Genomic DNA, 7,834 nt, shown 5'->3' with positions numbered 1-7,834 from the left:
GTAAAAAAAAAACTCGTTAATGTTCAGTTTCAGACAAAATGTGGGAGCCCGAAATTGTATCTACTTTCATCTTACAGTCCGGCAACAAATAAACTACACTGCGAACAAAGTCTATCAACAAAGAAAACATTTTCGTTCCATACTTCCATATATTCGTTCCGTTATATTCCCTTACAAAGCTAGCCTAACGCTTCGAGGGTTCCTTTGTTAGCCTTTTGACCCAGACTTTCGCTCTGTAGTTTCTTTTTAGCATAGTACTACAAAAAAAATTGTAAATCTGTGATATATGATTGGTAAACGTAAAGGTAACTGTATAAACGTGTTCAATGACTTTGTTAGTTTTGATGATTGGAGAGCACCCGCTTCAATTCGCACATGAAAACTTTAGACTCAGTTCGAATGCTCACGCGACACGCCCATGTGACTGTATGCACGCTCACCTAACTTTACGTTGCACGCGTACATGACCCTCCGTTTGTGCCTTGACTAATGAATAAGGCTACGTCCACACGTACCAGCGTATTTTTGAAAACGCTGATTTTTCTATGCGTTTGCACCTTTTGTCCACACGTAATGTATTTCTGGCCGTACATTGTGTTTGTATTTCCACATTTCACGAAGCAGAACGCAGTCTTCAGAGATCTCTACGTGAACACTGTGATACGTCTGACCTTCAGTCTTAAAAGAATCAAAATCAAATCAAAATTTATTTATATAGCACATATTAAAACAACAATGTTGACCATAGTGCTTCAGTCAGTAAAAACATGAGACAATTAAAACAAACAATAAAACAGGACAACAAACAATAGGTAACAACACAACAAGCTAGAACAGCCAACTAGTTAGAATCAAAAGCCAAAGTAAAAAGATAAGTTTTAAGACGTGATTTAAAAGACTGGATCGACTCGGCAGTACGAACATGAACAGGGAGGTTATTCCAGAGTCTGGGTGCCACGGTTGCAAAGGCCTACTCTACGTGAACAATGTGGTACGTCTGACCTTCAGTCCGAAGAAGAAACCCAGACCAGTCTTAAAAGAAAGCACAAGTAAAACTTTTTTATTCACAAACATATCTTTGATTGTTAAGAATTTATGATCTTGTCTTTTGTACATATCTGTGGTGCTTGCATACTGCAATATCACCACATAATATAGTCCAAAAAGTGGACGTTTGTAAACTTTTGAAAAATGCAAAGCCGTGTACACTTGTGCACTTCAAAAATTCCTTGTATGCTGTACCTTCTTGCACGTCTCTGTTTCCTGTGTGTGTTGTTAGAAATCAAACTGTGACTTTAGGAAAAAATATGCCAAAAGCACATTTACAATTACTTAAGACCGTTTTTAATTTCTTTTCTTTAGGCCAAATCCCCTGTACACATATCCGAGGATGAGCAGCCTACAAAAAAGGCCCCTCGAGGGAAAATACCAGGTAATAAAATACTGTCCAGTGTCTTTGTACATATCTGTGTCTGACACAAGGAAACTTTTTTGACAAGTTGTCTGTATTCTTTCAATAAATTATCTTTTTCTAAACAGCCCTCACCACTCCACAGTCTGCCCCCCAGCCCACTGACAGCAGGCATCATAATGCCCCGCCCAGCTTTCGCCACTCCGGCACAACACACAAACCGACACAGCTTTGCGATCTCCCCAGCATGCAGAGTCTGATGTTGATGTCTTCCCTATAGATGGTAGGCTTTTAAAATAGTTTTAACGCTGAATCACAATGCCTCTCTTGTACTCTTATCTTCAAAACACCAGTTTATACTCCTGAATGTCATCTTGTTGTGATTTTTCTGTAGATTCCAGAGACTCTGTGAGGCCACTGTTACAAGGCAAGTTTGAAAATCTTGGAATTTCACAGTTTACATGGTATAACAAATATATGTGACAGGCAAAAACTAGTAAACACTTTTAGCAGTTACAAGAACTAACAAATGAATATCCAACAAAAGGGAATAGAAATACTTTGTACTGCAAATACTTTGGTTTATTCTTTGTATGACTTGAAAATCAGGCTTTAGGGAAAACTAAATGACATGTTTCTATCATCAATTGCATGAAGTAAACACACAAGCACTTGCATACACATTTAAGACATGAGACACGTGGGGGGGGACAAGGACCAGACAAAGCAAAAAAGGGCATTTAAAGAGACAGCGCTGTGCAGATGCATATTTGGTAAGTTTTACCGTTTATTGTAGTTTTATGAGCCTAAAGTGACAAATAAAGGGATCAATTGATGTGCTGGGTGCGTTTCACATTTCCTATGTCCGGTTTTTGCTATATTACTTTGTCTTTCTTAATAACAAGACTTTCATGTCCGGTTAATCTTGAGATGGAGTCTTTGGACCCCATGTTGTCTTTTTTTTTTAAAGGATACACGGCACACCATGCTAAGACATGTCACATTTTCAGCTCATAGCTCTTTGGGAATCAAATGCGGCAGTTTGCTGATTTCTGCCTGCATATTCATATCGGTATCAGCAGATATCCAAATTTATGATATTGGTATCGGACATAAAAAAAGTGGTGTCATGCCATCTCTAAAGCCAACACTGCTGGTCATGTAGCATGCTTTATAAATCATTTTTAATTTAAAGATCAAAAATAGTTATTTCAAATGTGACCATTTAACAATTGTATGTATATATTTTCATCATCTTTTTCTCATTATGTATTCATTCCTTCTCATCTTCTTCCTCCTCACCTCGTGGTGCATCTCCTGAAATAAACTGAGGGCTCTAACACACAAAAATGTGCATAAACATGCTAACTCACTGACAGCGGACCAGACATGCGACTCCTGTCTTCAGACCGGTGACAGCGAGCCAGCTAAAGAACAACAGCTGGTAATAATTGAACATTATTCCAGCTAATGTTATGCTTGAGTGTGTCCTAAAGATCACACTTTCCCTTTAATTACAAGGAACATTTTGATTACATTCTCACATTGTATGTGTTGTTTCACTCAGTGCATGAGCCATCCATGGTAGAGTTAATCCAAAGAAAGTTTCAATGGCATTGTTCAGAATGTCTGTGAAGGTTCTCAGTCATCCAGGTCATCGTAGTCTGAGGAGCTTGGAAAGAAAAGCGTCTGGACTTCTTTAAGTTGCTTGAAGACGTTTCATCTCTCATCCGAGAAGCTTCTTCATTTCTAAGGTCAAATGGTGGAGAGTCCCAGATATAAACCCAGTGGGAGTTTCCCCCCACAGAGGGACAAAAGGACCCCCTGATGATCCTCTAATCGCCTGAGCCAAGGTGTGAAACTGGGTGTGGGTCCCAATCAGCCAGAGTTTCGGGTGAGTTCATTGTGAAACCTGGCCCCACCTTATCATGCGAATTCCTGATGTCAGATGGCCCAGGATGTGAGTGGGCGTTAAGGCGTCTGGGAAGGGATCTCAAAACTGGATTATAGATGGCAGAGAGTTGGTGTCGTAAGCCCCGCCTTTGTTCAAAGATGGTCGCTCACAGTGGACATAGATGCTTCTTTCACTCCTCTTTCAAACCATCTGTCCTCTCTGTCCAAAATGTGAACATTGGCATCCTCGAAAAAGTGACCTTTGACCTTTAGATGCAGATGGACAGCTGAGTCTTGTCCTGTGGAGGTGGCTCTTCTGTGTTGTGCCATGCGCTTGTGAAGTGGCTGTTTGGTCTCTCCAATGTAGAGGTCAGCATTGTTCAGAATGCTGCCGCAAAGCTTCTGACCAAGTCTTGTAAATACTCTCACGTTATAACTCTGCTGATCCAGCTGCACTGGCTCCCCATAAAATTCAGAATCCACTTCAAGATTTTGACTTTGACATTCAGGACTCTACATGGACAAGCACCAACCTATATCAGAGATCTTTTACATCCGTACATCCCCAGCAGGTCCCTGAGATCATGTGATCAGGGCTTGCGGGTCGTCCAACATACGAGCCTGAAAACGAAAAAGCGATAGAGCGTTCGTAACTGTGGCCCCCAGACTCTGAGGTCAATAACACTGGTTCAGTATACCCTAAACAACACACCTTAGGTTCACTGTCACTGGACAGAAGTGAGCTTCCCTGACTCAACACATCGACTGGCTTTATTTCACAAAGTTTTATAGCCTCTTTCTACGGTGGCCCTGAGAGGTCAAACGGACTGCAACTTCAGAAAACACTTGCAAAAAGAAAAATGCTGCAAAAAGAAAAGCGCTGCAAAAGCAGCATTTTTCTTTTTGCAGCATTTTTCTTTTAGCAAGTGTTTTCTGAAGTTGCAGTCCGTTTGACCTCTCAGGGCCACTGTATATTTCAGATAAAACAAACATCTCTTAAAAGGATTTTAACTTTTACTTAAGTAAAAAGTCGAAAGATTTTTTTCAATTTAAAAAACAATTAACCACAACAAAATTATGTTTGCACTTTTGTGCAGCACAATTTGTTTGTATGCCACCCCATTAAAAAAGTGTAAATGTTCCTGCTTAGTGGACTGTATTTATTAGAATCTATTAGCCAGTGATGCTCACTGTTGACACTATAAAAATTGAATTGAGGCAAGGCACTCTGGAGAGACGAGAACCATCAAATAGATTCTATTTTTCTGTTAATTGCTGTCCACGCACTATAATGCTGCTATGCTACACGTAGTACAGAGGAAAAAGCAGAGCTGTGCCGGAGCACAAGCTAAAAAGAAAAAACAGGTGCCCCAAAGGTGTGGGTAGTTCTAAAAACGTTATACACAAAAGGGGCATTTCATACTGTAGAAGAATTATGACAATGTTTTACTGCTCATAAAGATTATAGGTGAACAATCAGCAGGAGCCATGCGATACAGTAATGTCGACAGCAGAATCTTAAAGAGGCTGCGTGGAATCCCAGACACCAAGAGCTGAAGCTGTTTGAGAATGGCTCAACCTAGTGCTGGTGAGCTTTCCTAAGAAGGTGTGCAGCAAGATTAGATTTCCATCTACTGCTGCAGGATGCAAGTTTTTTGTTTGTTTGTTTTCTTTCAGTCAAAGCATCTTTAGAGGAGGTGTGCTCTGCAGTTGGCTGGGTCACGAATAGCTGAGCAGCATTTCTTCTTTTAGGTTTGACTTCTTGAAAGCATTTGAAGTGGAAAAGATCACTAAATGCTGAACGGCACTCTAAAGGTGGATTCGTCATCTTGTCACCCTTTGAGCATCTGCTTGTGAAAAACTTTTTATATATAGTTTTTTTTTTTCATTTCAGATCAGTATAATGTAGTTAGTGTTTTATATCAACTCACCTCACATTCTGTCTCTAAGAAATATGTTGTAGGTACGCCCTGCTGGCCTGTTTGATCAATATTGAATTTGTTATTCAATTCTCATGTGCTGTGTGCGGCAGGCAGGAATGGAGGACCCAAATGCAGACTCCCGGAGGCAGAAGGTGAACTCAAAAAACAGCTTTAATGCTGGACCCGGGGAAAACTAAACGGAGGAATACAAAAATAAATTAGACAGGCAGGCAGAACACAGCTTGGTGAGGATACAACGTTACACTGACAGAGAGAAAGCCCTGGTGGAGATGAGCTGCATTACTTTTACGATAAGTAATGAGTAATGTTACTTTTTGTAACAAGCCAACACTGCTGGCCATGTAGCATGCTTTATAAATTACTTTTAATCTAAAGATCAAAAATCGTTCAAAAAATAATTTCAAATGTGGCCGTTTGTACATATATATATTCATCGTCATCCTCACAACTATGTGTCTTAGAAACTACTTGTTAAGTATGTCATAATAATTTCCTTTTCCAAGTACATTTTGCAGGGAAAAGCAATTTGGTGCCCGTTGTGTTGTAATGTAACCCCAGAAACTCTGAATGTTAAATATATCCATGCGTCTTGTTCTTCAAGTATTATTCCTGCACCATTTAGCATCAGCAGCTGGTTTTAGTTGATATTAATCACAGTTAGCACAACAGACATGTTAAATGTGTGCTTGTCAAATAACAGGCTAGACACAGTGACATACTGCAGCTACAAATAACTGGTGAGAATTTGAGGAATCACGCCACCAACACCTCGCAATATGACAAAGATAATATCCTCCTTGTATTTTTAGTGCTCAGTGGAACAGTTACTGCAGTCTAGTTGTGACTCATGTGCTCAAGTGTCAAATCAAAATCAAATCAAATCAAATCAAATCACTTTTATTGTCACATCACATGTGCAGGCACACTGGCACAGCACATGCGAGTGAAATTCTTGTGTGCGAGCCCCACAAGCAACAGAGATGTGCAAACACAACAACACAAACGAGCAAAATACAAGAATGGCCGACCTGAAACTAATAAATATATGTACAATATATAATAGTGTATGCATTTCTGGATGTGTATACTAAATATTTTCCTACGTGTGTGTGTGTGTGTGTGTGTGTATACACATTTTTACAAATTAAATAGTAAAAAATAAAAAATAAAAATAATAATAATAATAATAATAAAATATATAAAATATACAGAGTTGAATATGTGCAAAACAAGTGGCATTTATATACAGTGTGGAGTGCATAATGTTGAAGTTCCAGTAGTGAAGCTGAGGTGTCTATGACGTGTTCAGCAGTCTGATGGCCTGGTGGAAGAAGCTGTCTCTCAGTCTGCTGGTACGGGACCGGATGCTGCAGAACCTCCTTCCTGATGGAAGTAGTCTGAACAGTTTATGGCTGGGGTGACTGGAGTCCTTGATGATCCTCCCCGCTTTCCTCAGGCACCGCTTCCTGTAGATGTCTTGGAGGGAGGGAAGCTCACCTCCAATTATCCGTTCAGAGCACCGCACTACTCGCTGGAGAGCTTTGCAGTTGTAGGCGGTGCTGTTGCCATACCAGGTGGTGATGCATCCAGTGAGGATGCTCTCAATGGCACAGTGATAGAAGGTCCTGAGGATGCGGGGGCTCATGCCGAATCTTTTCAGTCTCCTGAGAAAGAAGAGGCGCTGCTGCGCCTTCTTCACTGTTTTGTTTGTGTGTACTGACCATGTAAGATCCTCAGCCAGATGTACACCAAGGAAGCGGAAGCTGCTCACTCTCTCCACAGCAGCGCCGTTGATGGTGATGGGGGTGTGTACTTCTCTGCACCTCCGGAAGTCCACTATCAACTCCTTTGTCTTTGCGACGTTGAGGGTGAGATGGTTGTCTTGACACCAGTGGGTCAGGGCGCTGACCTCCTCCCTGTAAGCCGTCTCATCACCGTTGGTGATAAGACCCACCACTGTAGTGTCGTCCGCAAACTTCACAATGATGTTGGAGCTGTTAGTGGCTGTGCAGTCGTAGGTGTAGAGTGAGTACAGGAGAGGGCTCAGTACACACCCCTGTGGAGCACCAGTGTTCAGTGTGATGGGGGATGAGGTGATGCTGCCCAGTCTGACCACCTGGCGTCTGTCAGACAGGAAGCTAAGGATCCAGCTGCAGAGGGAGCTGCTCAAGTGTCGTGTAAAAGTCAAGTAAAACGTAAGTTAGAAAAAGTCCTACACAGTTCATCGATAGCATTTTTTTTCTTCCTATCTCGCTTGTAAAAAAAATGCGGCAATCAACTTTGCATTGCCATCAGCTTTGCAGCTACATGAGCATGTTTCTAACAATGTCATCCAGCCCAAAAGCATAGCAGTATTTTGGACCAACAACTATAGATGTCAACAAAAACCATATTCAAACACACCCATGCAGTGGCTAGAATGGATACCTCAGAACTGAAACATTTTTATTTGACATCCTTTCAATCCTGCAGGGCAGCAAATGGGTCCATATTTTCTGGATGTTTCTGTTGTCATTGGAGAAACAAACAGCAGACTAGTTTTGAGTTTAATGGCTGCTTCTATCCTGACTGTGACTGCGAGAGCTAA

At 41.1% G+C, this 7,834-nt stretch overlaps 1 long non-coding RNA gene across 1 annotated transcript; it reads left to right on the top strand.

Annotated features, from left to right (window-relative positions):
- The first annotated feature begins 4,167 nt into the window (after positions 1-4,167).
- Positions 4,168-7,503, top strand: LOC120725712. Its single transcript, XR_005694195.1, has 2 exons — positions 4,168-6,096; positions 7,410-7,503. It is a non-coding gene; the product is annotated as an uncharacterized LOC120725712 (long non-coding RNA).
- The last annotated feature ends 331 nt before the right edge of the window (positions 7,504-7,834 follow it).

The sequence above is a fragment of the Simochromis diagramma genome, unplaced genomic scaffold (assembly GCF_900408965.1).
Source record: "Simochromis diagramma unplaced genomic scaffold, fSimDia1.1 OVJJ01000733.1, whole genome shotgun sequence".
Lineage (NCBI taxonomy): Eukaryota > Metazoa > Chordata > Actinopteri > Cichliformes > Cichlidae > Simochromis > Simochromis diagramma.
This window is presented reverse-complemented; position numbering and strand designations above follow the sequence as displayed.